This window comes from Sapajus apella, unplaced genomic scaffold (assembly GCF_009761245.1).
Source record: "Sapajus apella isolate SASKATOON/1434 unplaced genomic scaffold, GSC_monkey_1.0 scaffold183, whole genome shotgun sequence".
Classification (NCBI taxonomy): Eukaryota; Metazoa; Chordata; class Mammalia; order Primates; family Cebidae; genus Sapajus; species Sapajus apella.
The window spans coordinates 46,569-74,566 of NW_022437123.1; the positions used below are offsets into that span (position 1 = coordinate 46,569).

Below are 27,998 nucleotides of genomic sequence, written 5' to 3' on the forward strand. Positions count from 1 at the left end.
CTGAATTGTGGCCTGTGGCTTTTATTTGTTCCCACGATGCCCTTTGTGACTGTCATTGAGTTTCTCAGGGCTGGCTCCTTCTTCTTGGCTAGCCAGGAAAACCGAACCCAAGATGGTGCTCTTCCCCAGAAAACTCCCCCACGTCTCATGGGGAGAGCCCTGGCTGGGAGTCGGGACTCCTGGGTTTAGATCCCAAGGCCAACTAGCCTATATTCCCTGTTTCAGGGTAAAATCCCATGCCCTCATTTCCCCACTCAAAAATGGGGGGTTACCTCTCCGAAGCCCAGTCCCTAGTGGGGCAGCATGAGTGTCCATTGGGAGAGTTAGCAGGGGTCGTCCAGAGCAGTAGACACACTGCTTAGTGCTTCACTCTTTCACCCACGGGTGTGCTGGCTGTGCATGGTAGACATGAGTGGCTGGAGGGACTGGCCCAGTGTCTGTACAGCATCTTCACCCCCAAGCTGTTTCCTTGCTTCAGGTTATCTCCCAAAGGAGGTCAGGTGGTTGTCTTCTCAGCCCGGAGAGGACAGGCCAGCCATGTCCTGCCATACAGGCACCCAGTGTGGCAGGACATGGCTGGCATTAGACCTGAGGGCACCCTGATTTGTCCCTCCATCCTGCCTTCTGATTTCCAGGCCTGACTCCATCATCCTGGAAGAGGAAAGGGCGAGCACACTCTCCTCCCTCATGAAAAAGAAGGAGAAAGGCAAGGCACGGAGGGTGCCGGTGGAAAGAGAGTGGCGGGGCTGTATTCACATTCTTGCTTGGAACGCAGGGCAGGAGGCTGGCTGTCTGGGATGTGGCCCCCGTCTGAGCCAGGCCTGTCTGTGCATGCTGCATGACTGCCACCTCTATTGTCTGTGAAAAGCACACACTGTACACCTGTGCAGAGGGGACATGCTCTGTTGGTCCTAATTTTTACTGTCATTAATATGATCATCATGGCATCTCTATTCCCATTTCCCCAGCCCTCCGTGGGGAGGAGTGTCTGCCAGGCAGCCACCACATCCCCGCTCTGCTGCCTGAGGTGGATCCCAGCAAACAGGCTCCGAGGAAGGGGCTCTCCTTTTTTGCCTTTTAGAAGTAGCAGCAGAAGTGACTTCTGGACACCTCTTTGCTGGCTCTGCTGGGCTTTCATGTGGTGTGAACTGGGTAGGGGTTAGTTGCATAGGTGCAGACAGTGGCATTGCTGGGGCTGAAACCCAGGAGTCCTGTTCCTGGTCTGCTCTCCTGGACTTGGTCTTCTTGGAGGGTCATCAGAGCTTGTGACAGGCTCTTGACAGGGAGGATGAGGAAGAGGGAGAAAAGCAAGGGGCTGAGTGGGGGTGAGGAAAACAGCCAAGGGTATGAACATTTTGAAATGGAATAAAGGCAAAAGAATGCTGGCTACAGGGGAGGAACAGGGAGGGCATCACTGACAGGCACAGAGAAGTGTGACAAAGAGGGACAGGCACCATGGCCTTACATAGTCCCCTGTTCCTATTACTCCCCTTTTTCCTCTTAGCTTTTTTGTGTGGAAATTTTTAAACATGCACAAAAATATGGTGAATAATGTAGTGAACTCTCGTGTAACCCTCACCTGGCTGCCACATTCTACTGTGACTTTATTCCATCTGCTCTCACTCCTTTCTTTCCCTCCTGGAACATTTTCTTTATTTGAGCTGAGGTCTGATTCTGTGGCCCAGGCTGGAGTGCAGTGGAGCGATCTTGGCTCACTGCAACTTCCGCCTCCTTGGTTCAAGCAATTCTTATGTCTCAGCCTCCCAAGTAGCTGGGATTACAGGTGCACGCCACCACACCCGACTAATTTTTGTATTTTTAGCAGAGATGGGTTTCACCATGTTGGCCAGACTTGTCTGGAACTCCTGAGCTCAAGTGACCTGCCAGCCTCCTGGAGCATTTAAAGCAGTTCGCAGACATCCTGCCATTTTACCCACAGCTACTTTTCCAACTCTTCAAGGAATATGTTTGCAGGTTAGGGGGAATGTGAGTCATGAGGACAGGGTGGGAGAGTGTGGGGTCAGGTGGAGGAGCAGCCTGAGAGCATGGTGGTCGCTGGGACAGTGGGCAGCTGGTGGGGAACTCCGCTCCGAGGGAGCACCAGCAGTAGCTGTTAGCAATCGAGTTCTTGTATGGGCCAGGCGTTGCTCTGGGCACTTCACACGCTTCACTTCACTTAATCCTCATGACAATCTATGAGGACGATTCTGTCCTCATTCCTGTTTTATGGATGTGGAATAACATGCTCAGACAGGTTAGGTGACAGGCCGGAACTCACACAGCCGGGCAGTAGTGAGGAAACCGGGATCCGAATCCAGGTCTCACGGCTCTGAGGTCCGCGCTCTTTTCTGTTGTTACCTCTGAGGGGTGTTAAGAGAGGGGAGGCATCAGAATTGCTTTTCTACTTGGCCCCTTTGTGGCTTTTGGAGTAGCCCATGGTTCTGACTGTGAGAGGGGTCTTCCTTGCCTGTTGAAAGGCTTGTTTTCTTATTTAAAGTGTGTGTATGTATAGCTATACTTAGAGACAGAGTCTCACTCTGTCACCCACCCAGGCTGGAGTGCAGTGGTAACTCACTGTAACCTCAACCTCCTGGGCTCAAGTGACCCTCCCGCCTCAGCCTGTGTAGCTAGTACTACAGGTGCTGGGACTGTTATTAGTCACAATGCCTGACTAATTTAAAAAAAGAAAATTTTTTTTTTGAGAAGGAGTTTTGCTCTTGCTGCCGAGGCTGGAGTGCAATGGCATGATCTCAGCTCACTGCAACCTCCGCCCCCTGGGTTTAAGTGATTCTCCTGCCTCAGCCTCTGGACTGGGATTACAGGCATGTGCCACCACACCCAGCTAATTTTGTATTTTTAGTAGAGACAGAGTTTCTCCATGTTGGTCAGGCTGGTCTCCAACTCCAGACCTCAGGTGATCTGCCCTCCTCAGCCTCCCAAAGTGCTGGGATTACAGGCTTGAGCCACTGTGCCCGGCCCTTTTAAAAAAAAGTTTTAGAGACAGAGTTTCATTATGTTGCCTAGGCTAGTCTCAAACTCCTGGCCTTAAGGGACCCTCCCACCTCAGCCTCCCAAAGTGCTGAGATTGTATTTAGGATCAAAGTGAGTCTTTAATCTTCTCTTCACCAGGTGGGGCCTCTCCCTACATCTGTCCCCCCGTGCCTGTGTCTGGCTGGGTGGACTCACCTGTTCCTGAGTTGGTGGGGGCGGTGCTGAGGAATGGTGCTTTCTTCTGGTGGGAAGTGAGTAGGCACAGAGGCCCCGGGCTTCCTGGTATCAGCCAGCTCTCATTTTCGGAGGAATATACACTCTCCACTGCCAGCCCTTGGAGAAGAGAGGAAAGAGGGATCTAAGCCACGACGCTGCTCTCTGTGTCTTGGCATTTCTCTGAATGACTTTCTTCCCTCAGCCAGAGCCAGCCACCACCGAGAGCACCAGTCTTTTCCCTGGTGGGCCGTTCTAGTCCCCCCACCCTGCAGCATCTCCCTTTTCCCCAGCTGTGCATTAGGACAGACCCTCTTACAAAGCAGGAGGGGCGTCAGCCAGCCAGCCTCCTGCCGCCTTCAGCATATGGGGATGCTGAGCTCACCCCTGGTTTCCTGAGGAGGAAAAGCCAGGGTCTCTGGGTCCAGTTCTGACTTCCCATGATCAGCCCTCAGAGGATGAGGCTCCCTGTAAAGTGTACTCGACGGGAAGACTGACAGGGGCGCTCTTGGATGCCACACTGGACTCGAGTGTCCTAACATACAGCTCAGTATCACTGGTGTCTTCGTCCTCCCTCCTCTCTGGAATGGGAGTGCTGCATCCTCCACTCTTCAGTAATGTCCCGTGTGGTCATTGCTGCCTCCTGCTGAGTCCCCTCGGGTGTGTGGCCGTGTGCACCTGCCTCCCCTGTGCCATCCTCACCTGATTCTCATGGGACCCTAGAAGGAAGTGACAACTGTTTCATTTTATAGTTCCACGGCAGATGACATCCAGGGTAAGAGCGGTTAAATTACTTTGTCAAGGTCACATGGCTGGTCCATGAGGGAGAAGACGTTTAAACCCAGGGCTGTCTGGCTTCAAATCTCCACTCCTCATGCCACGCCAGCCTGTCTTTAGTGCGCTGTGGTATTAAACACGAGCACAGGGTTAACTGCTGTTAATGTGTGTTTTGTATATTACAGCAATAACATTAAGATGGCAAGGAAGTTTCAGAGTTGTGGCTTGCTCGCTGTTGCTGTAACTAGGTTTGTATGAGAAATATTAGTGATCAATAAACATGAGAAGGAACACAACATCACTAGTAATCAAAGAAATTCAAATTATGGCAACAATAGTATTCTATTCTTGCCTTTCTTTTTTCTTCATTATTATTATTATACAGACAGGATCTACCTTGTTGCCCAGGCTGGAGTGCTGTGGTGCAATCACAGCTACTGCAGGCTCAAATTCCCGGCCTCAGGTGATTCTTCTGTCTCAGCCTCCCTACTAGCTGGGACTATACAGGTGCACACCATCTCGATTTCCAACTGCACAGGTTTTTTAAGCTGATAATTGCTAATATGATACAGCCCTTTACTCCAGCACTGGTGGAGTATAACATGTCAAAACCTTTGAGGAAAACTGCTTTGCAGAGAGTATGAAAAGCCTTCAGAACTAAGGCTAAGGGTACTAAAGGTCTATCCTCAGACCAGTGACTGCACTTCTAAAACTCCATGCTAAGAAAACAATAAGAAAAGCTATCAAATATTTTATGTGTTAAAGTGCTCATTAAGGAGCAAATATCTTACATTAGGGGAACATTTTATTTACTTTAAATTTTTTGGGACAGAGTCTCACAACATTGCCCAAGCTGGAGGGCAATGGCGTGATCTCAGCTTACTGCAAATTCCACCTCCCATGTTCAAGTGATTCTCCTTCCCCAGCCTCCTGAGTAGCCGGGATTACATGTGCACACAACCACACCCAGTCAATTTTCGTGTCTTTAGTAGGGACAAGGTTTCACCATGTTGGCCAGGGTGGTCTCGAACTCCTGACCTCATGATCCACCCACCTTGGCCTCCCAAAGTGCTGGGATTACAGGAGTGAGCCACGGTGCTGGCCCATTAGGGGAACATTTTAGGTAACGTATGATGTGTGCATGGATGAGTGGGTTTGGGAAGCTGTTCAATGATACAGGGAAAATGTTCTCAGTGCATTATGAAGTTTACATAATATGTATGTACGTATAATTATGTATTACCAACATGCATGCCTTAAAGTTGGCTCTTTTTATTTATTTATTTTTTGAGTCAGGGTCTGGCTCTGTGGCCCAGGCTGGAGAGCAGTGGCACCACTTCGGCTCACTGCAACCTCAACCTCCTGGGCTCAAGTGATCCTCCAACCTCTGCCTCCCTAGTAGCTGGGCTTACAGGTGTGCGCCACCATGCCTAGCTAATTTTTGCAGAGACAGGTTTCGCCATGTTGTCCCAGGCTTGTCTCAGACTCCTGGGCTTCACCTGCCACAGCCTTCCGGAGTGCTGGGATTATAGGCATGAGCCATGACTCCTAGCTTTAAGTTTTCTCTTTTTGGTGTACAGTTCTTGGAGTTTTGAAAAACACATACATTTGCAGATGCGTCAATGTAATTTCAAGTGAGAAAAAATAGAATACAGTATGTTCCTAAGTTTTGAAAACATATGTTTTCTTCATATGGCCGGAAGGACAGCACTAAAGAGTGATCAAACTAAGTGGCCCTGGAGAAATGGTGTGCATAATTTTAAACATTTTCCTTCTGGGCCTCAGTTTTTTCCCTGAGATACCATGAGTGCCCCTCAGCCCTGCTGTAGTCAGTAGGGTGGGTGTGGGCTCCAGGCCATGATAGGTGCTGCCTATGGGCGGGGACCCTGGCCTGCCAGTGAGCCCAGTGGGGCTGGGAGGTGGCAGGGCCTGGCCAGCCTGGGGCTCTGGTGTGTGTCCCTTAGCTCAGTACTGAATGAAATGTTGCCAGCTGGGGCTGTGTCCTGGCTGATGAGCAGTGGAGGGCAAAGTCCTGTCCCTGCACCCTCCTCACCGTCGCTGCCAGGCAGCTTATTCAGAGCTGGGGCCCCAGGAGGCAGGGGGCTCCTCGAGAAGGAGAAGTCTCCCTCTTCTTCTGGGTGGGGTCAGCTAATCAGGGGAGCAAACATTCTTCCGCCCAGCCCTCTTGCCTTCTGCCTCCTCTGGTTCCCGAGGCCGGCTTCGTGGATCCCCCTCTCAGGGCTTCCTTGGGCCCATGAAGGTGGCATTATTCTTTGTTCCCAGTAGGGAGAAGCCTTCGTGTGTAGTTGGTCAAGCATCTAGAAGTTGCTCTTTCAAAGTCACTAGCTGGGGTGGGGAGGGGATGGGCTGTTTTAGGACAAGGGGGACCTTGCCAGCAGCCTGGGAGGAGCTCTGCTACGTGCCCTGCTCTAGGTTGTTGTGGTCATGGCCCAGGCCCTGGACATGCCTTCTGTCCAATACCTGCAGCCCTGGGATTCCACCCAGCCTGCCCCCTCTCCCTCCTCCATTCACCAGTGAGCATAGCTCCCATTCTGTAGATAAGGAGCAACCACGTAGACATGCCACACGACCTGCCCAAACTCCCATGGCCAGTTCCGGAAAGAGCCCAGAGTAGAGTCTGGGTGCCCCGATGGCCAGGAGTTTTCTTTCCCCTTTGCCTGCCAGCGGAGGACATAACAAATGAACAAGGGGCTCCAGCACTCACTGGGCTTGACCCAGGCTGGGAGCCTTTCCCTCTACGGCGGCTGCACCCATGCCTCATACACTTCCCCAACTGTGCAGAAGTGAACTGCGGGCCTGTCTTAAAGGGACCCTGAGGCAGGGCATTCAGCCAGGATCTCTGTGGGAGAACTGGGTCCCCAGAGGCCTCCTAGCACAGCCTCTGAATCAACCTGAGAAAGCTAGGGTGTGGGTGGTATATTTGGGGAAATGAAAGAGGCTATCATCGATGAGCCTTAAAAACCAAACCAGAAAAAATAACTGAATACAAAGGCATGCATGCAAGCTTGTCATAAGGATGCTTGTTTCTCATGAGGTTTTTTTTTTATTTGAGGCGGAGTTTTACTCTTGTTGCCCAGGCTGGAGTGCAGTGGCACGATCTCGGCTCACCCGTAACCTCCACCTCCCAGATTCAAGCAATTCTCCTGCCTCAGCCTCCCAAGTAACTGGGATTATAGGCATGCACCACCACGCCAGCTAATTTTGTATTTTTAGTAGAGATGGGGTTTCACCATGTTGGTCAGGCTGGTCTCGAACTCCTGACCTCGTGATTAGCCCACCTTGGCCTCCCAAAGTGCTGGGATTATAGACGTGAGCCACCACGCCCCGCCTCTCATGAGTTTTTCCACCTTCTTCCTTATTGAGAGTGACTGCACAGTGGCTGATTTCCATGTCTTCTTGTCTGTTGGGCTCAGCCATCATGTGGTGATGACCCTACTGACATCATGGCTACTGTTTGTGGTGCATCTCTCATAGGCAGGTGTGGAGCAGGGTGCTTTACCACCTCACTGAATTTCCCATACAACTCCAGATGTGGGGCTCCTGTCTGTTGTTCCTTGTTTTGCACATAAGGGGGCTCAGAGAAGTAACTTGTTTGGGTTTCGCAGCAGTTTGTGGGGCACCAGCTCTGCCTGACTCGAGGCCCTCACTCTTCTCACAGGGCTGCACTGGTCCCTTCATCCCCACGTGGCTGAGCCCTGAGTCTGAGAGATAGAGCTGTTGGCTGAGCAGCTCAGTGTGCGCCCAGATCACAACACAGGGGAGAAGCAGCCGGGCTTCGGCCCCTCCACTGTCACCCTCCTGGCTCCCTTTCCATGGGCTGGCCTTGCCTGGGTTTGACTGAGCAGGGCAGTGAAGGCCCTGTTGGTTTCCTCTTTCCTCTGAAACGAGGTGTTGGGCAGATGGAGAGCCCGAGCCAGGTGCCAGTAATGGGTGGCAGAGGGGCGCAAGGAGACTGAGCTAGCTCAAGGGCACCGCCTCTGAGAAGCCAGCTCTGATTGCGCTGTCCTGAGGCTTCCCTGTGTCACAGGCCCTCTCGCTCTGCACTCCTGGGAAGCAAGGGCTTACCAGTGGCCTTAGCTGTCGGTCATAAGCTCTCTGGTGCCTGGCACCTGGGGCGAGGCTGTCCTTTCAGCTGGCCCCTTGGGACTGCTGGGTTAAGTGTTAGCAGCAGGGCCTGTCTGGGGGTGCCTTGCCCCCACAGTGCACTCCCAGGTGGAGGCACTTATATGATGCTGGTTTCCACCCCAACAGCCTGTGCAGAGGCAGGGAGATGGCTGTGTGTGTGACTTAGGCTTCTTGACCCAGGCGCCTGTCCCTTCCCCCAGAGACCGTCAGCCACATGGACTCTGGTCCTTTCGAGTAGGCAAGTCCAGGCTGACCTCATCCTCTTCCTGGGCCTCCTTTTCTTTCCCTGAACTTCCAAAGCCCCTCAAGCATTTCCTCAAAGCCTGTGGACATCTGGGGAGGTGAGGAGGGTGGAAGCCCCACCCACGACCTCTGTGCCCCAGTGGGCAGGAGGGCAGGTCGGTCTCTGCCAGCCACAGCCCTGGAGCTAGGTCCCAGCCCTCCCCTGATGGCCTGAGGTGCACAGGTAGGAGGAGCAGAGGCAGCTGGCGATGGGGACTGGGGCCTCTGAGGAGTAGCCTGCAGTTCTCCTTTGGGATAACATGCTTTTCAGTCATCTCCCACCCCACCAGACCCTGCGCTCACAGACAGCAAGTGCCGGGTGGCAGCAGGTCCTGCCAGATGGCAAGGCCCCAGCATTCCCAGAACCAGGACCGCATGGTGGCTGGTCTCTTTAGTCACAGTGTGAGATTGGATAAGGTGGGCATTGGCTCACAGGGGCCAGTTCCTGCTGGAGCTCGGTAGCAGGGAATGGAGGGTGTGTGGTTGACTAGGCTTGCACCACCCCAGCCAGGCCCGGGAAACGATTCCTGTGGAGTCTGGAGTCTCGGAGGCTTCCTTGCTAGGGCTCTCTCCTCCCCATCCCCTCCTGGGGCAGTTGACCCAGTCTCATCTCTCAGCATAGAGCAGCCTTCGGTGGGAGCTTGGGGGCCTCTCTGCCATTCTCTCTCCCTCTCTCTACCTTTCTTCTTGGCCCTAAGAAGAAGGACATTGGGTTTTTCCAAGGATTCTGGTGGCTCAGCTCACCTAGGTGCTCGGTGCTCCTGGGAAGAAGAGGAAACACCACCTGCGCTCCCTCCAGCCTAGGCAGGTGTGTTCCCTCTGCTGCTCGTGGGCAGCGCCTGGTTCTGGAGCTCAGCACACACAAGGGCAGGGCTGGCTTAAAGGTTTTCATTTTAAATCCCTTAAAACTAAAGGATTTGGCCAGGCGCAGTGGCTCACGCCTATAATTCCAGCACTTTGAAAGGCTGAGGCAGGCGGATCACGAGGTCAAGAGATTGAGACCATCCTGGCCAACATGGTGAAACCCCGTCTCTACTAAGAATACAAAAATTAGCTGGGTGTGGTGGTGTGCACCTGTAATCCCAGCTACTTGGGAGGCTGAGGCAGGAGAATTGCTTAAACCTGGGAGACGAAGGTTACAGTGAGCTGAGATCGGGCTACTGTACTTCAGCCTGGCGACAGAGTGAGACTCCGTCTCAAAAACAAAACAAAACAAAACAAACAAGAAAACCTAAAGGGTTTTAAGAAAATTAAATTTTCTTTAATTTCTCTGAAGGAAGGAGGCCCACCCATGCTAGATAGGCAGTTCCATCAGGCACTGATGGTAGGGGCCGTCTGTGGCGGTCAGGAGCGCCCCCACATGCCTGCTCCCCTCCACGGCACACTGTGGCTCTCCCACGAGTTTATCTGAGTTCTCCTGGTCTCAGCCATGTTTTATCCTGTGTTGCCTGCATGGTAAGGAGCCTGTGCCTTTGTCTACTGTGTAAAAATCAACTGCTCTCTATTTGTCCTCAGATCATTCTTCCGAGCTTCACGGGATGCCTGGGGGTCTGTTTCAGGATCTTAGACAGGTCTGTGGCGGTTCTCTTCACTGTCCTTGGTGATTTTGCAGACTTGATCCAATGCCGTCAGGCCTGTTTTTCCAGAATGGGGTTCCTGGCTTTTTAGTATTCACCCGTGATGTCTCATTCATGTCTTACTATTTCCTGTGCCTCTTGGGTGTCTGGTATGTTTCATGTGTCAGAGTGAGTCTCCCCAGTAGAGCTGGGGCACCCTGAAGGCAGGGCCATGGAAGGGTGAATAATGCACATACAGGCAGACCTTCCCACCACACAGATAGACGCAGAAGCTCTGTCTCTGCTCCCATTCTAGTCCCAGCTGAGCCACGCTGAGGTCAGCTCCTCAGTGGCCACAGACATTGTCTGTCCCAGGATGGCTCAAGGCGCCAGGTCTGTGACACCAGAACCCTTTCCTGCTCTGTGACAGGAGTGTTGGAGGTGTGCAAAGCTGGGCTCTTGGACTTTGGTGTTACTGTTGGCTGCCAGGCTGCCAGGTTAGTGGACATGTTAGGGACAGCAGCCCTGAAGAAGGGCCTTGGACACTGGAAGAGACCGAGGTGATAGGGTGGCCTATGGGGACGACTGGGCTCTCTTCCATGCACTGCCTCGTCCCTGTCTGCCTCCCCTCCCTTCCCTGCTCCCTTTCTTCCTCGTCGTTCTCTTCTTCCTTCCCTGCTGCACTTTGGCAGTTACCTCGGTTGCAGGCATGCCCTCCCGCCACCCCATCTCCAGGAGACAGCTCTGAAGAAATGCCTGATTGTTGGCTTCATACTGTCATGGGTTACTTGGAGGCTGGGGCATTTCTGACATCAAACACTGTCTTTTCCTTCTTTCTTTTTCTTTTTTTCTTTTTTTTTTTTTTTTTTTTTTTGAGATGGAGTCTTCCTCTGTTGCCAAGCTGGAGTGCAGTGGCATGATCTCGCCTCTCTGCAACTTCTGCCTCCCAGGTTCAAGCGATTCTCCTGCCTCAGCCTCCTGAGTAGCTGGGACTGCAGATCCTCACCACCATGCCTGGCTAATTTTTTGTAACTTTTAGTAGAGACGGGGTTTCACCATTTCGGCCAGAATGGTCTTGATCTTCTGACCTCGTGATCCACCCGCCTCTGCCTCCCAAAATGCTGGGATTAAAGGCGTGAGCCACCGCACCCGGCCCAAAGGCTGTCTTTAGAGATAGTCAGAGAGCATTGGTGGCATGCAGAACCACAGAAGAGACCACCTCCAGGACTAAGGAAGGGGACCGTCAGTGTGCACCTGCTGTGTGACACACGCTGTCCACAGAGCCCAGCATCTGGCAGCACAGGGAGCTGGGTGCTGTGGGCTTCCCAGCAATGAGGTACCTTGGAGATGAAACCCCGTGGGCTGTGACACCCTCCCTGGTGTGTGTGAGTACCGTGGGGTCTGAAGGAGGAGGAGGCAGGGTTGAGGGCTCTGAGTGGCTGATCTTGACAGATGATGGATGTGTCTGAGAGGTGAGAAGAAAGTTGGTTCTTAAAAATGAAGTTTATTTGGGCCAGGCACAGTGGCTCATGCCTATAATCCCTGTACTTTGGGAGGCCAAGGCAGATAGATCACTTGAGGTCAGGAGTTAAAGACCAGCTTGGCCAACATGGTGAAACCCTATCTCTACTAAAAATACAAACATTAGCCAGGTGTGGTGGCATGTACCTGTCATCCCAGTGACTCAGGAGGCTGAGGAAGGAGAATCACTTTAACCCACGAGGTGGAGGTTGCAGCGAGCCAAAGTTGTGCCACTGCACTCCAGCCTAGGCAACGAGAGCAAAACTCCATCTCAAAAATAAAAAAGCTTATTTCATTATAAAACTAGCACATAGTCATCGAAGAGTACTGGAAAGAATAGAGAGGCACAAAAATAGCATAAATTAAAACCATTTATGACGCCTTCATCCAGGGGTAACCAGCATTCATCTTTTGTTGAGTTTCCTAGGCATGCTGGGGAGGTTCTTTCTTTCATTGCACCTTTAGCTTAAAGGACACCTTTACTTTACACAGAGGACGGCGGGTTCTCAGCCCTCCTGCCTCTGACCGTCAGTACCAGCTGACCACCCCTGGATGCTGGGCAGCCCATCAATGCCATGCTTGAGCTCAGAACTGGGAGGGGAGGCCAACCTGGAAAGGGGACCCGGAGCTGCTAGTGCAATGTGGGAGCAAACAGTGAGATGAGGCTGGGATGAAAGCTCACAGGACAACCTCCCTAGAGCGGAGGCCTGGCAGGGGGCCAGGTACTTTCCACACAGACTTCTCATGGCAAGGAGCTCACCACTGAGCCGCTGTGTTGGCCAGCTCTGGGTCCCTGGCTGAGTGAAGTTGAGGGATCTGTTTTTACCTTGTAGGTTCTAGCACTTGGTCTCTGCTCTGGCCCCCAGAGCCTCATGGAATAAGCCCTGACACTGTAAACCTGGCCATCCCTCTCACACTTAAAACTCTGCATTATAGGCTCATGCCTATAATCCCAGCACTTTGGGAGACTGAGGTGGGCGGATCACCTGAGGTTGGGAGTTCCACACTAGTCTGACCAACATGGAGAAACCTTGTCTTTACTAAAAATACAAAATTAGCCGGGTGTAGTGGCGCATGCCTGTAATCCCAGCTACTCGGGAGGCTGAGGCAGGAGAATCATTTGAACCTGGGAGGCGGAGGTTGTGGTGAGCCAAGATTGTGTCCAGCCTGGGCAACAAGAGCAAAAACTCTGTCTCAAAAAAATGAACAAAAACACTGCATTATTCTGTGTTCCTTGCCATGTCCCTCAAGTCCTCTCAGGCCAGGCACCTCTGGTTCCCTCCCAGTTCCTGTGGGGAATATGATTTCCACACGCCCTGGTGCTGGTACAGACAGCGAGAGGTGGAGCCTGTAGCCAGGCTTTGTGGAGTGGGTGAGACTGGAATGGCGTTTGGAGGGCCTGATGAAGGCAGTGAGATAGGGAAGCACATTCCAGGCCAGGGAATGGCACAGGAATGGCCGTTCATCCATGGCAGGTGTATGCACAGGCCTGTGTGAGCGGGGCTTACCCTGGAGCCAGGGAGAAATCTCAGCCCCTGGACTCCCCCAGCCCTATGCCCTTATTTAGCCATTCCTGCTCTCCCAGGGCTGTGGGGGTGGGGACAGAGCCCCCCCCGCCCCGATGTACACTTGTAGGGAGCCTGCCACTAACTGGGTCCTGACCGATTCTGCAGGATCCTTTTTTCACCATGGCTAGAGGCAGCTGCTGATTTGGGACACTGTTCCTCATCCAGCATCTCACAGTGTGCAACCAAAACAGAACCCTCCTGTTTGCCAAGGGCATGGGTATTGGATAGCAGCGCTCACCTGCTTGAGCCACTGGTATGAGGTGAAATGGAATAGAGCATTGGGAGCACCCAGCGCAGAGCCTGGAACACAGGGCTGGTTCTGTCAAGGGCAGTGGTGGTGGTGATGTCATCCCCTTGAAGCACAGGCTGGGCAGAGCCCGCTTCTCTGCCAGGCCCAGTCTTGCATTCTTGGGAGCAGGTGCTGACTGCCTTCAAGGCTCCAGTGTCTTTTCCCAGCCTTTTCAATGCTCAGACGCCCTCTTCCTGCCCTCGCCCCTGCTCTTCCCACATTCTCAAAGCTGAGGGAGTCTCCTTACTCTAGAGATAAGGAGCAGGGAGCGAGAACTGCCTACAAGTCAGCAGAGAACTGGACACAGGTGCCTAGCCTTGCCCCGGCTCCTGGGTCAGGCCTGCAGGTGCCTTCTACACAAACCTTGTGCCTTAGTGCCAGGTTTTCAGCTAAATGCTCAACACAGTCCTTCACCGAAAACAGAGCTGAAATGAATGGCTGTTGGCTTCTGTCTTGTCCATTCTGATGATGATGATGACGACAGCATCCAGTGCCTGGAGAACATTCACTAGGCACCAGGCACTGTTTCAAGGGCTTTTCATATGTAAACTTGTTTTTGCTTTGTGATGACCTTGCGGGGATACTCTTAATAAACCCATTAAACATATACGAGAAATGAGTCGCAGATGAACTTGGAGTCGCCAAGGGCTCTGTTTACACGTATGCCTCCCCGCCATCCTGTCCTTAAAATAGTGATTCCATGTCAGTTTTCTTTAATGGTCCATGAGTGATGGGCAGCATGTGGCACAGTTTCATGTGGACATTTCTCTCTGGTTTGTGACCACTGCATGGGGTGGATGCATCATGCACGGTATGTGTTGACTGTTGAGTGAAATGTATTTGTTGGTTTCCAGGGGACGGGAGAGGTGGAGGAGCAGCTGCCCCGCCACCCAGAGAGCTGCTCTGATGCCAGCCTCCCCATCCTGGGGGTTCCCTGCTACAGTCTTCAACTCCCCTCTGTCCCCCAGAGGCCGAAATAGCGGTGCACAGTCAGGAGAGACAATGAGGATCAAGGCACGTACGTGGCTGGGCTGGAGGGCTGATAGTGCAGGGACAGTCAGCCTTGAGTCCTCCAGCCTGGCTCTGTCTGTCCCACCAGCTCCGGGCTTTTTATAAAGAGGCAGTGTTAGGTGAGCCCGAATTAGCTGTGCATGGACCTCATCTGACTGTGGCATGCGGACCCTTTGCAGAGGTTGTCTAAGGAGATGGGGAGCCAGGGCTGACCTGGGTTTGAATCTCCCCAGCAGCTGACTGGCCCTGCCCATGGCCACATCATGTAATGGGAATAGCTGACGAGGGCAGCTGATAAAGGAGCCCCACCCAGCTGTGTTAAACTTTTCTCTAGTGCTTTCTTCCCTCTCAAGCCTCTGCCACCCCAAAGCAGGTGGCCTGTGTAAGCTGGTATAGGGAGGACAGCACAGGGGCCTGTGTGAGTTTCATGGACCCACCGATGGGGTTTCCTTTTTTGTTTTGGTGGCACAGAGGTCCTGTGCAGATGTGAGCAGCGTGACGGAGTCCCTGAGGCCAAGGCCATAGGCCTGGTGCCTGGCACGTGCTGTGATGGGAGGTGTCTGGCTCCCCGCAGAGACTGAGTGGTTGTGAGGAGCTGATGTCAGGCTGAGGTGAGAGTTGCCTGTCATGTGATCGTGGATTTTGGGAGTGCCTTGGCTAGGGCTGGGAGGGGTGGAAGTGGTTAAATTTGGCCTGATTGGCATTTATTGAGTTGGATACTAATTCCTTCAGGAGGTCAGAGAAGCTCCCCAGCAGCACCCCTGATCTTGACTTTGGAAGCCAGGTTAAGTATTTCAGGAAGACTACAGAAAAACCCCGAAGTCATGACTATTCTACATTGCCTAAAAGACAGCCTTTTGAGTAGCTGGGATTATAGGCATGTATCACCATGCCTGGATAATTTTTGTATTTTCAGTAGAGATGGGGTTTCACCATGTTGGCCAGGCTGGTCTCAAACTCCTGACCTCAGGTGATCTGCCTCCTCGTCTTCCCAGAGTGCTGGGATTATAGGCATGAACCACGCTGTGCCTGGCCTATAAGCAAAAGCAAGAACAAATTTATTCCTCTGATCTTATATGAAAATGCATATTAAGTGTTTCTTTTTGCTGTTGTCAGTCTGTTTCTGTTCTGTTCATTGAACTGTGCTTTCAGCTCCTCTTGCCAGCTCACAATTCAACACAGGTGCTTTCCTGACCCCTCCGTTTGCCCTTTATAATACAACATCATTTCCTACCTCCAGGTGTTCATGGTGGGAGTGCTTATCTTTATCATGAAGGCTTGGAGGAGTGGAGGGAGGGCCTATGGAGTCTGCTTTTATTTTATTTTATTTATTTTTTTTTAAAGACAGGGTTTCACCATGTTGGTCAGACTGGTCTTGAACTCCTGACCTCAGGTTATCCGCCCGCTTTGGCCTCCAAAGTGCTTGGATTACAGGCATGAGCCACCATGCCCGGCCTGCTTTTATTTTATTTTATTTTTTTTGAGACAGGGTCTTACTCTGCTACCCAGGCTGGAGTGCATTGGCACAATCATGGCTCATTGTGACCTCGACCTCCCAGGCTTAAGGCATCCTTCCACCTCAGCCTCTCAAGTAGCTGGGACTATAGGCATGTGCCACCATACCCAGTGAATTAAAACATTTTTTTCTTTTTAGAGATGGGGTCTCACTATGTTGCCCAGCCTGGTTTCAAACACCTGGACTCTAGTGATCCTCCTGCCTCAGCCTCCCAAAGTGCTGAAATTACAGGTATGAGCTGTTGCACCCAGCCTGGGGTCTGCTTTAAAGCTGCCCACCCTCAGCTTACACTTGATCAAGGGCCTCACATAACTCTGTTCACTCCACATATGGGAAGTGCCTGAACTCAGAAGTTACTGATTCTGATTTATATTCAGGTTGGGGTATAATTAGCAGTTGTGATTTAATGTCATTGTGACCTGAAACTTTGCCATCTTCTCTCTCTCTGTTTGTGTATATTTAAATGGTCAGCTCTTGAGGCAGGGTGGTGAATTGGCATCAGACCTTGACCATGGGTCTCTAAGCAAGTCACATCTCTGAGCCTTGGTTTCCTGAGCCAAGGGTTTAGCTCATGATGTCATCTCACAAGGGGGTAAGAGGCAAGTAACAGCACTTCTCAGGCCCAGCTCACAAAGCACTTGGGGGACATCGTTTCTTTTCTGTGCCCCTCCCTAAGAGAGGTGGGGCCACTCTTACGGAGGCAGAGGTGCCTGGTTCCAGCTCCTAGCTCTGCGGGCAGGTAACTTAGCCTCGGAGGCCTCAGCCTGCTTATCTGTAAAATAAACGAAGAGCAGTTGTCTTACTTACCTCATACAGCTAGAGGGAGCACTAAATAGAAGAGTAATCATAGGCTCTTAGGGCTGGAAAGGGCTTTGGATATTATTAATTTCAACTTTTTGTTTTATAGATGGAAAAACTGAGGCTTAGAGGAATGAATGGCGCCCAGCATGGCGCGGCCCGTTAGCAGTATATGGTCAGCGTGCTGTGCTATTTGGCCTTCCTGACACTGCCTCAGCTAAAGGCTTCCCTGTCTGTTAACTCACAAGCATATGCAGAGGGGCTCACCTCTCTGTGTGTGGTTGTGGACGGACAGATGGCCCCTCTCCTGCCATCTGCTCTGGGCAGTACAGGCTGGACTGAAGGAGGTCATGTGTCATCGCACCAAGGGGTGGGGGGGGCACTTCTGTTGCAGGGCTGAAAACGTGTCTTGCTTGCTGCTTCCCTCCTCCACGGCTCACCCAGCCCATATCTGACTGTTTAGGAACAAGATTCCCTCGTGTCTGGCATCGTGCTTGATGTGAGGACATTGCACAGAGAAGGCTGAAAGGAGGCTTCTGCCCTCATGCAGCCATTTGTAGGCAGAACAGGCACCCAGCAAAGGTCAGTGCTCACAAGGCGGGAGAAGGCTCTAAGACTGATGAGGGGTACGGACGGCTGGAGCCACTGCAGAGCAATAGGGGGGCAGGCCTGGAGGAGGAGATGGGGCTTCTGCTGGCCTTGGAGGCCGTGGATTGGATTGAGAACAGTGCAGAGAAGGGAAGGAAGGCTTTTTGGGTAGGAGGATGTGCTGTGAGCTGGGTAGAGAGGCAGAGGTGTGGAAGATGCATTTGTGAGAACTAAGGTTCATGCTGAAGAGTGAGGAGGCTCTGGGGGAGAAGCATTTTGATTTGCAGGGAGGTTTTATAGTGTTAGTCATTGGGCAGGCAGTGTTGGAGTGACTTAGCTCATCTAACACAGCGATTAGGGTCATTATTTTGGCTTAGGGCATTGCTGAAAGCCTGGCTTACCTGTTGCTGTGACACTTGGCTTATTCACCCTGAGGATGTCATGGGGCCAGAGGGAGGCAGGTGACTTTCCAAGTCTCTCCTTCTCTTAGAAGCCTGCGTCGAGGCCAGGCGTGGTGGCTCATGCCTGTAATCCCAGCACTTTGGGAGGCCAATGCGGGCAGATCACGAGGTTAGGAGTTTGAGACCATCCTGACATGAGGAAACCCCGTCTCTACTAAAAATTAAAAAGTAGCCAGGTGTGGTGGTGGATGGCTATAATCCCAGCTACTCAGGAGGCTGAGGCAGGAGAATCACTTGAACCCAGGAGGTGGAGGTTGTGGTGAACCAAGATCGCACCACTGCACTCCAGCCTGGGCAACAGAGCGAGACTCCATCTCAAGAAAGAAGCATGGGCTGCATGGTGCACAGGAGACTCAGGGAAGTGGGTGGGAACCCAGTCTTGCTTTAGATTCACTTTGGCCTCTTCTGTGTTGCAGAGTGACTTCCTATCTGTCAGCCTTCCCATCTCAGTCACTCTCTTAATTTATTGATGAATACTTGCTTTACGGTCCAGAGAACAGATAGCAGCAGCTCCCTGCCAAAAGAAAGCATGCCTGCAAATCGGAAAGGCGAGCTGGCTCCCAGGAGGATGGCAGAGGGCGTAGAGCCTGTTTGAGTAGATGCTGCTGCTGGTCCTGAGTGGATGGGGCTCTGGGAGGCCAGCAGAGTGGCCCCCTGGTGTGCAGGCTGGGGCTGGAGCAGTGGAGGCAGTGGCAGGACCTCCTCACTTCTTTCCACTACCGGCTCCTGACGCATAGCCTGGTCTCTTTAGCCTGGGGCATGCCGGCTGCAGCCACCAGTACATTACCATCCACAGTAGCACAGCACCAAGAAAGAAGGACAGGGAAGGTGGGCTCTGGGTGCTGGGAGCAGGCATGGCTGCACCATAAGGAGCTCTGTGACCTTGGGCATGTTTTTCTGGGGAAACTGTGGACAGGCAGCTTTCAGCAGAGTAACCTGAACTGTTCCATGCATATCTCCAAATATTTAAAGGCTTGTTTTACTTGTTCTTGGTAGATTTCTTGGGCAAAACTAGGACGGATGTGTGTTACCTACAGAGAAGTGGATTCTTTTTTTTTCTTTTCATTTTCTTTTTCTGAGACGAAGTCTTGATTTGTCACCCAGGCTGGAGTGCAGTTGTATGATCTTGGCTCACTGCAACCTTCACCCCCTGGGTTCAAGTGATTCTCCTGCCTCAGCCTCCCAAGTAGCTGGGATTACAGGTGCCTGCCACCATGCCCAGCTAATTTTTGTATTTTTGGTAGAGATGGGGTTTCACCATGTTGGTCAGGTTGGTCTTGAACTCTTGACCCTGTGACTCGTTTGCTTTGGCCTCCCAAAGTGCTGGGATTATAGGTGTGAGCCACCGCACCCAGCCAGATTCTTGAGTTAATAAGTAAGAATTTTGACTAAAGTTATGAAAAAAAAAAAAAAAAAGAAAGAAAAAGAAAAAAGAAAAAAAAAAAGAAAAGAAACAGAATAAGTTGTTGGAGGTTGAACACTTGGATCCTTGGGGACCCTGTGTGGCTGCCTCTTCCCCTCTGTGGTTCCAGGGAGCTGTGGTCCTTCTGCCTATTGGATAACTTTGGCAAAGATGTCTCTGCCCCTTCATTTCCTTCCATGCAGAAGTGGAAGTGCCATCCAGTTCTCCCTCCTCCCCTGCCTCTGCCTCTATGGAGGAGCTGCGGGGTCCCTGGTGGCCAGGGGTGCTGAATACAAAGCAGGGGTACTCCTGGCACTGACATGTTGTCCCTGCTCCCTGAGATGAAGTTCTTGGCAGGTTTTTTTCTCCCAGGGCCGGGCAGGTTCATTACCAGCAGGCATGTCATGCTTGAAATTAAAGCCTTAAAAAAAAAGTCTTCCCATCCACTAGTTTATTTATTTATTTATTTAATTGCATTTTAGGTTTAGGGGTACATGTGAAGAACCTGCAAGATTGTTGCATAGGTACACACATTGCTGCCTTCCTCCCCATCACCTATATCTGGCATTTCTCCCCATGCTATCTCTCCCCAACTCCCCACCCCTGCTGTTCCTCCCCTATTTCCCCCCAACAGACCCTGGTGTGTGATGCTCCCCTCCCTGTGTCCATGTGTTCTCATTGTTCAACACCCACCTATAAGTGAGAACATGCGGTGTTTGATTTTCTGTTCTTGTGTCAGTTTGCTGAGAATGATGGTTTCCAGGTTCATCCATGTCCCTACAAAGGACACGAACTCATCGTTTTTGATGGTTGCGTAATATTCCATGGTGTATATGTGCTACATTTTCCATGTCCAGTCTATCATCGATGGGCATTTGGGTTGGTTCCAGGTCTTCACTATTGTAAAAAGAGCTGCAATGAACATTCGTGTGCACGTGTCCTTATAGTAGAATGATTTGTAATCCTTTGGATATATACCCAATAATGGGATTGCTGGGTCAAATGGAATTTCTATTTCTAGGTCCTTGAGGAATCGCCACACTGTCTTCCACAATGGTTGAACTAATTTACACTCCCACCGACAGTGTAAAAGTGTTCCTATTTCTCCACATCCTCTCCAGCATCTGTTGTCTCCAGATTTTTTAATGATCGCCATTCTAACTGGTGTGAGGTGGTATCTCAATGTCGTTTTGATTTGCATTGCTCTAATGACCAGTGATGATGAGCATTTTTTCATATCTTTGTTGGCCTCATGTGTGTCTTCTTTTGTAAAGTGTCAGTTCATATCCTTTGCCCACTTTTGAATGGGCTTGTTTGTTTTTTTCTTGTAAATCTGTTTTAGTTCTTTGTAGATTCTGGATATCAGCCCTTTGTCAGATGGGTAGATTGCAAAAATTTTTTTCCATTCTGTTGGTTGCTGATTCACTCTAATGACTGTTTCTTTTGCCGTGCAGAAACTGTGGAGTTCGATTAGGTCCCGTTTGTCTATTTTGGCTTTTGTTGCCAGTGCTTTTGGTGTTTTGGTCATGAAGTCCTTGCCTACGCCTATGTCCTGAATGGTTTTGCCTAGATTTTCTTCTAGGATTTTTATGGTGTTAGGTGCTATGTTTAAGTCTTTAATCCATCTGGAGTTAATTTGAGTGTAAGGTGTCAGGAAGGGGTCCAGTTTCTGCTTTCTGCACATGGCTAGCCAGTTTTCCCATCACCATTTATTAAACAGGGAATCCTTTCCCCATTGCTTGTTTCTGTCAGGTTTGTCAAAGATAGGATAGTTGTAGATATGTTGTGTTGCCTCCGAGGCCTCTGTTCTGTTCCATTCGTCTATATTTCTGTTTTGGTACCAGTACTATGCTGTTTTGATTACTGTAGCCTTGTAGTATAGTTTGAAGTCCGGTAGTGTGATGCCTCCTGCTTTGTTATTTTTGCCTCGAATTGACTTGGCTATGCAGGCTCTCTTTTGGTTCCATATGAAGTTTAAGGTTTTTTTTTTTCCAGTTCTGTGAAGAAAGTCATTGGTAACTTGCTGGGGATAGCGCCGAATCTGTAAATTACTTCGGGTAGTATGGCCATTTTCACGATATTGATTCTTCCTAACCATGAACATGGAATGTTTCTCCATCTGCTTGTGTCTTCTCTTATTTTGTTGAGCAGTGGTTTGTAGTTCTCCTTGAAGAGGTCCATTATGTTCCTTGTTAGTTGTAGTCCTAGATATTTTATTCTTTTTGTAGCAATTGTGAATGGCAGTTCGTTCTTGATTTGGCTCTCTTTAAGTCTGTTATTGGTGTATAGGAATGCTTGTGATTTTTGCACACTGATTTTGTATCCTGAGACTTTGCTGAAGTTGCTTACCAGTTTTAGGAGATTTTGAGCTGAGACAATGGGGTCTTCTAGGTATACAATCATGTCGTCTGCAAATAGAGACAATTTGACTTCCTTCTTTCCTAACTGAATGCCCTTTATTTCTTTTCCTTGCCTGATTGCTCTGGCTGGAACTTCCAGTAGTATATTAAATAGGAGTGGTGAGAGAGGGCATCCTTGTCTAGTGCCAGATTTCAAAGGGAATGCTTCCAGTTTTTGCCCATTCAGTATGATATTGGCTGTTGGTTTGTCGTAAATAGCTTTTATTATTTTAAGATACGTTCTGTCAATACCTGGTTTATTGAGGGTTTTTAGCATAAAGGACTGTTGAATTTTTTCAAAGGCCTTCTCTGCATCAATTGAGATAATCATGTGGTTTTTGTCTTTGGTTCTGTTTATGTGGTGAATTACGTTTATAGACTTGTGTATGTTGAACCAGCCTTGCATCCCCTGGATGAATCCTACTTGATTATGGTGGATAAGCTTTTTGATGTGCTGTTGCAATTGGGTTGCCAGTATTTTATTGAAGATTTTTGCATCTATGTTCATCATGGATATTGGCCTGAAGTTTTCTTTTCTTGTTGAGTCTCTGCCAGGTTTTGGTATCAGGATGATGTTGGTCTCATAAAATGATTTGGGAAGGATTCCCTCTTTTTGCATTATTTGGAATAGTTTCAGAAGGAATGCTACCAGCTCCTCTTTGTATGTCTGGTAGAATTCGGCTGTAAACCCATCTGGGCTTGGGCTTTTTTTGGGTGGTAGGCTCTTAATTGCTGCCTCAACTTCAGACCTTGTTATTGGTCTATTCAGGGTTTCAACTTCTTCCTGGTTTAGGCTTGGGAGGAGGCAAGTGTCCAGGAATTTATCCATTTCTTTCAGGTTTACTAGTTTATGTGCATAGAGTTGTTTGTAATAATCTCTGATGATGGTTTGAATTTCTGTGGAATCTGTGGTGATATCCTCTTTATCCTTTTTTATTGCATCTATTTGGTTATTCTCTCTTTTTTATTAATCTGCCTAGTGGTCTATTTTGTTGATTTTTCAAAAAACCAGCTCCTGGATTTATGGATTTTTTGAAGGGTTGTGTCTCTATCTCCTTCAGTTCTGCTCTGATCTTAGTTATTTCTTGTCTCCTGCTAGGTTTTGAGTTTTTTTGATCTTGCTTCTCTAGCTCTTTCAATTTTGATGTTAGGGTGTCAGTTTTAGATCTCTCCTTGCTTCTTATGTAGCATTTATTGCTATATATTTTTCTCTAGACACTGCTTTAAATGTGTCCCAGAGATTCTGGTATGTTGTGTCTTCATTCTCGTTGGTTTTGAAGAACATCTTTATTTCTGCCTTCATTTCATTGTTTATCCAGTCAACATTCAAGAGCCAGTTGTTCAGTTTCCATGAAGCTGTGCGGACCTGAGTTAGTTTCTGAATTCTGAGTTCTAACTTGATCGCACTGTGGTCTGAGACACTGTTTGTTATGATATACGTTCTTTTGCATTTGCTGAGGAGTGATTTACTTCCAATTATGTGGTCAATTTTAGAGTAGGTGTGATGTGGTGCTGAGAAGGATGTCTATTCTGTGGATTTGGGGTAGAGAGTTCTGTAAATGTCTATTAGGTTAGCTTGTTCCAGGTCTGAGTTCAAGTCCTGGATATCCTTGTTAATTTTCTGTCTGGTTGATCTGTCCAATATTGACAATGGGGTCTTAAACTCCCCCACTCTCATAGTGTGGGAGTCAAAGTCTCTTTGTAAGTCATTAAGAACTTGCCTTATGTATCTGGGTGCTCCTGTATTGGGTGGGTATATATTTAGGATCGTTAGCTCTTCTTGTTGCATTGATCCTTTCACCATTATGTAATGTCCTTCTTTGTCTCTTTTGATCTTTGTTGCTTTAAAGTCTATTTTATCAGAGATGAGAATTGCAACTCCTGCTTTTTTTTTGCTCTCCATTTGCTTGGTAAATCTTCCTCCATCCCTTTATTTTGAGCCTTTGTGTATCCTTGCATGTGAGATGGGTTTCCTGGATACAGCACACCGATGGGTTTTGGCTTTCTATCCAATTTGCCAGTCTGTGTCTTTTGATTGGGGCATTTAGTCCATTCACATTTAGGGTTAATATTGTTATGTGTGGATTTGATACTGTCATTTTGATGCTAGCCAGCTTTTTTGTCCATTAGTTGATCCAAATTCTTCATTGTGTTGATGCTTTTTACCATTTGGTAAGTTTTTGGAGTGGCTGGTAATGGTTGTTCCTTTATACGTGTAGAGCCTCTTTCAGGAGCTGTTGTAAAGCAGGCCTGGTGGTGATGAAATCTCTGAGTACTTGCTTGTTCGCAAAGGATTTTATTTTTCCTTCACTTATGAAGCTTGGTTTGGCTGAATATGTAATTCTGGTTTGAAAGTTCTTTTCTTTAAGAATGTTGACTATTGGCCCCCACTCTCTTCTGGCTTGTAGGGTTTCTGCTGAGAGATCTGCTGTGAGTCTGATGGGCTTCCCTTTGTGGGTAACCTGACCTTTCTCTCTGGCTGCCCTTAGCATTTTCTCCTTCATTTCAACCCTGGTGAATCTGACGATTATGCGCCTTGGGGTTGCTCTTCTTGACGAATATCTTTGTGGTGTTCTCTGTATTTCCTGGACTTGAATGTTGGCCTGCCTTGCTAGGTTGGGGAAGTTTTCCTGGATAATATCCTGAAGAGTATTTTCCAGCTTGGATTCATTCTCTTCGTCACATTCATGTACACCTATCAAATGTAGATTAGGTCTTTTCACATAGTCCCACATTTCTTGGGGACTTTGTTCATTCCTTTTTACCCTTTTTTCTCTAATTTCGCCTTCTCGTTTTATTTTATTGAGTTGATCTTCGACCTCTGATATCCTTTCTTCTGCTTGGTCAATTCGGCTGTTGAAACTTATGCATACTTCATGAAGTTCTCGTGTTGTGTTTTTCAGCTCCATCAATTCACTTATATTCCTCTCTAAGTTGTCCATTCTCATTAGCATTTTGCCAAATCTTTTTTCAAGGTTTTTAGTTTCTTTGCATTGGGTTAGAAGATGTTCTTTTAGCTTACAGAAGTTTCTCATTACCCACCTTCCGAAGCCTGTTTCTGTCATTTCATCACACTCATTCTCCATCCAACCTTGTTCCCTTGCTGGTGAGGAGTTGTGATCTCTTGTAGGAGGAGAGGTGTTCTGGTTTTGGGTGTTTTCATCCTTTTTGCGCTGCTTTCTTCCCATCTTTGTGGATTTATGCACCTGTCATCTTCGTGGTTGATGACTTTCAGATGGGGTCTCTGAGTGGACGTCCAGTTTGTTGATGATGAAGTTCTTTCTTTCTGTTTCTTAGTTTTCCTTCTAACAGTCTGGCCCGTCTGCTGTAGGACTGCTGAGGTCCACTCCAGGCCCTGCTTGCCTGGGTATCACCTGCAGCAGCTGCAGAACAGTATGGGTTGCTACCAGTTTCTTCTTCTGCTGTCTTTGTCCCAGAAGGATACCCGCCAAATGTCAGTCTGATCTCTCCTTTATGAGGTGACTCTTTGGATATACGGGGGCCAGGGAGCTGCTTGAGGAGACAGTCTGTCCTTTATAGGAGCTCAAGTGCTGAGCTGTGAGCTCTGTTGTTCATTCAGAGCTGCTGGGCAGGTACATTTAGGTCTGCTGCAGCAGAACTCATAAACCCCTTTTTTTTTCCCAGGTGCTCTGTCCCAGGGAATTAGGGCTTTATTAATGAGTTTCTGTTGTGCTGCTGCCTTTTTTTCTGGGCTGCCCTGCCCAGCAAGGAGGCAGCCCAGTCACTGTCTGCCTGCAGAGGCTTTTCTGAGTTGCTGTGGGCTCTGCCCAGCTGCCGTGTGATCTTCTCTGCAGTCCTGTTTATATGGGTGTAGTCAGAACTGCCTCGGCAATGGTGGCCCACCTGTGTAATGGCGGGCTCTCTCTGTAATGGCAGGTTGCCTCGGCAATGGCGGGCTGCCTCAGCAATGGCAGACTACCTCGGTAGTGGTGGAGTACCTCGGTGATGGCGGACACCCCTCCCCCACAGAGCTGGACCGTCCCAGGTTCAGCTGTGCTTGCTGTGAAACTCTCAACCCAGATCGTTTCCAATTGCTGGGTTTCTTTTTGTTGTTGTTTGTTTTTTTGTGGGGGTGGGACCAGCCAAGCCTGATCACCTGGCTCCCTGCCTCAGAGCCTTTTTTTTTTTTAGTTGAATGGTTGACTCTCTCCCAGGTGTTCCATTCGCCTGTTGAAAAGACACCAGGATCTGTGTGATATCCTATGCGGCAACTCACTACACTGGCTGAAATAACAGCACTGAGATTTGTGGTGCTTTTTTTGCCCGGGGAATCTCCTGGCCTGGCTCCCTGTTTCAGTCCCCTTTTTAATCAGGTGAATGGGCGACTCTGCCTTCCTGGGGCTCCAATTGCCAATGGCTTAATTACTTTTTTCCCTAAGGGTGGGGGACAGGTGGGGAAATAGGATACCCATTCAGTCTCAATCAGGACAAATCGCTGTGTACCCCCACAAGGCTCTCAGATGAGACTTGCTGGCCTTCTCTCAGAATGCATGGAGATGACCCAGAGGCCTGGCCTCTGCGGACAGGAGCCAGGGAGAGGCAGATGGAGAGAGGCGTGGGAAGGAGGCTGGAGGCAACTCCTGCACAGGGTGATGGTGTTTGCTAACAGAGCTCAGATGCCAAAGCAGTGAGGGTCCCCCGGGGGCTGGAGAAATGCTTTGCCAGGAGTGCAGCAGAGCTGGCAGGGCCTCTGCTTTTCACTGAGGAGTAGTTGTTGAGTTTTTCTTGCTTTTTTCCTCCTGCCTTCCACTGGCATAGGAGGCCACCCCTTCTACCACATGTGGAGACAGGCTCTGCACACCCTAGTTCCTTTCACAGATATTCCTGCTAGAAACTCTCAAATTTCTCTCTAGTTCAGATGCTACTCACTTTCTCCCCTTGCTTCCGGGTGGGGAAGCCGTCCTTAAGTTTTGCTACTCGGACAGTGACAGAGGACCCGTCAGGAGGGCAAGTGGAAGTGGTGCCCCTGATTGTTCCTGCCAGCGTCACCAGCTGCAGGCTGCCCTGCTGGGAGGGAGGGAAAGATGTCACTTGGTCCTAGGATTCCTATCTCCTGCACAGAGCTCACTGACATCAGCAGTGGGTGGGTGGCAATCACATCCCCTGTGATCTCAAAGAGAAGAAATAAAGAGGCCAGGCATGGTGGCTCACGCCTTTAATCCCAGCACTTTAGGAGGCTGAGACGGGTGGATCATGAGGTCAGGAGTTTGAGACCAGCCTGACCAACATGGTGAAACCCCGTCTCTACTAAAAATACAAAAATTAGCTGGGACTGGTGGCTTGTGCCTGTAATCCCAACTACTCAGGAGGCTGAGGCAGGAGAATTGCTTGAACCCAGGAGGTGCAGGTTGCAGTGAGCTGAGATAATGCCACTGCACTCCAGCCTGGGCGACAGAGCAAGACTCTGCCTCAAAAACAAACAAACAAAACAAACAAACAAACAAAAATAGCCCAAGAGAGATCAGACTAGCCCTGAGCTACCATAGCCCCAGGAAGAAAGCAGCTGGAGTCATGACGTGCGCACACGCTGATGTGTGAGGTGAACAGGCAGGGTGGGATATTCAACTGTGGCAGGATGCCCCCTCAGAGCTGGGGCTGGTCTAGTGTAATGTTTTGCAGTTAAAAAAATGTCAAGAATCTATGGGACTCAGTGTGCAATGGTTATCCACTAGGCAGGATCCAGTACATGTCGCTGGGTGGGGCATTGGTGGGTGGCTCCCTTTCCTCCTACACAGTTTGGCTCCTTACCCTGGTGTCCCAGCCAGATGAGGTCTCTTCTCCAGCCTCCACCTGCCTGTCTGCTCCCAGAGCTGAGACATGGCCACCCAGCCCCTAGTCACTCCTCTGTTCATCTTATGTAACATATAAATTGGGAACAGGAGGATAGAACTTTTGATGAGCTCAGGATTCATATTTTTGGTGGGTGGGAGTGGAGAATAGGCTGGTCTTAGGGTGTTGGATGGGGTGAAGACAGCTTCTCTGAGACAGGAGCCAGGTTGCTGATGGAATATGAGAGAGGTGCATATTTGAGCAAAACTGCCCTTCCCTGGTTCTCTGGCCAGTCTTCCTGGTAAGGAGTCCTCCCCGGGAGCCCCAAAGTGCATATTCCAGAGCAAACATGCCCCTGTGGACAGATGCTCACCAAACAAGTGCTCAAGTCGCCCAGTGGGACCTGGAGCATCATGTGTTTCTGATGTGGGTGGGTTTGTTTATGCAATTTTTAATTTTTGTTAACAGCAACAGTCCAGTGCACTGGGAGAGGTATGGCCTCCCTGAAAGTCTTGTCTCTGGAGTGCTTTCAGGGTGTCCTCTGGCCCTGGAGTCTTTGCTGCAGTGTCTCCTCCCTGGCCACCCCCCACCTCATCCATCTGTTTGCAGAGCCTTGTTCACAGGCCCTCAAACTGCCTTCTTGCCTCACCCTGTGCTTTGCTGTTTGATCATTTGGCTGAGTCTACCTTA

The 27,998-nt window shown here is 49.8% G+C and overlaps 1 long non-coding RNA gene across 1 annotated transcript; it reads left to right on the forward strand.

The window, feature by feature from the left end:
* The first annotated feature begins 595 nt into the window (after positions 1-595).
* On the forward strand, positions 596-27,646 carry LOC116543164. Its single transcript, XR_004265497.1, has 4 exons — positions 596-606; positions 2,433-2,438; positions 10,352-10,358; positions 27,310-27,646. It is a non-coding gene; the product is annotated as an uncharacterized LOC116543164 (long non-coding RNA).
* The last annotated feature ends 352 nt before the right edge of the window (positions 27,647-27,998 follow it).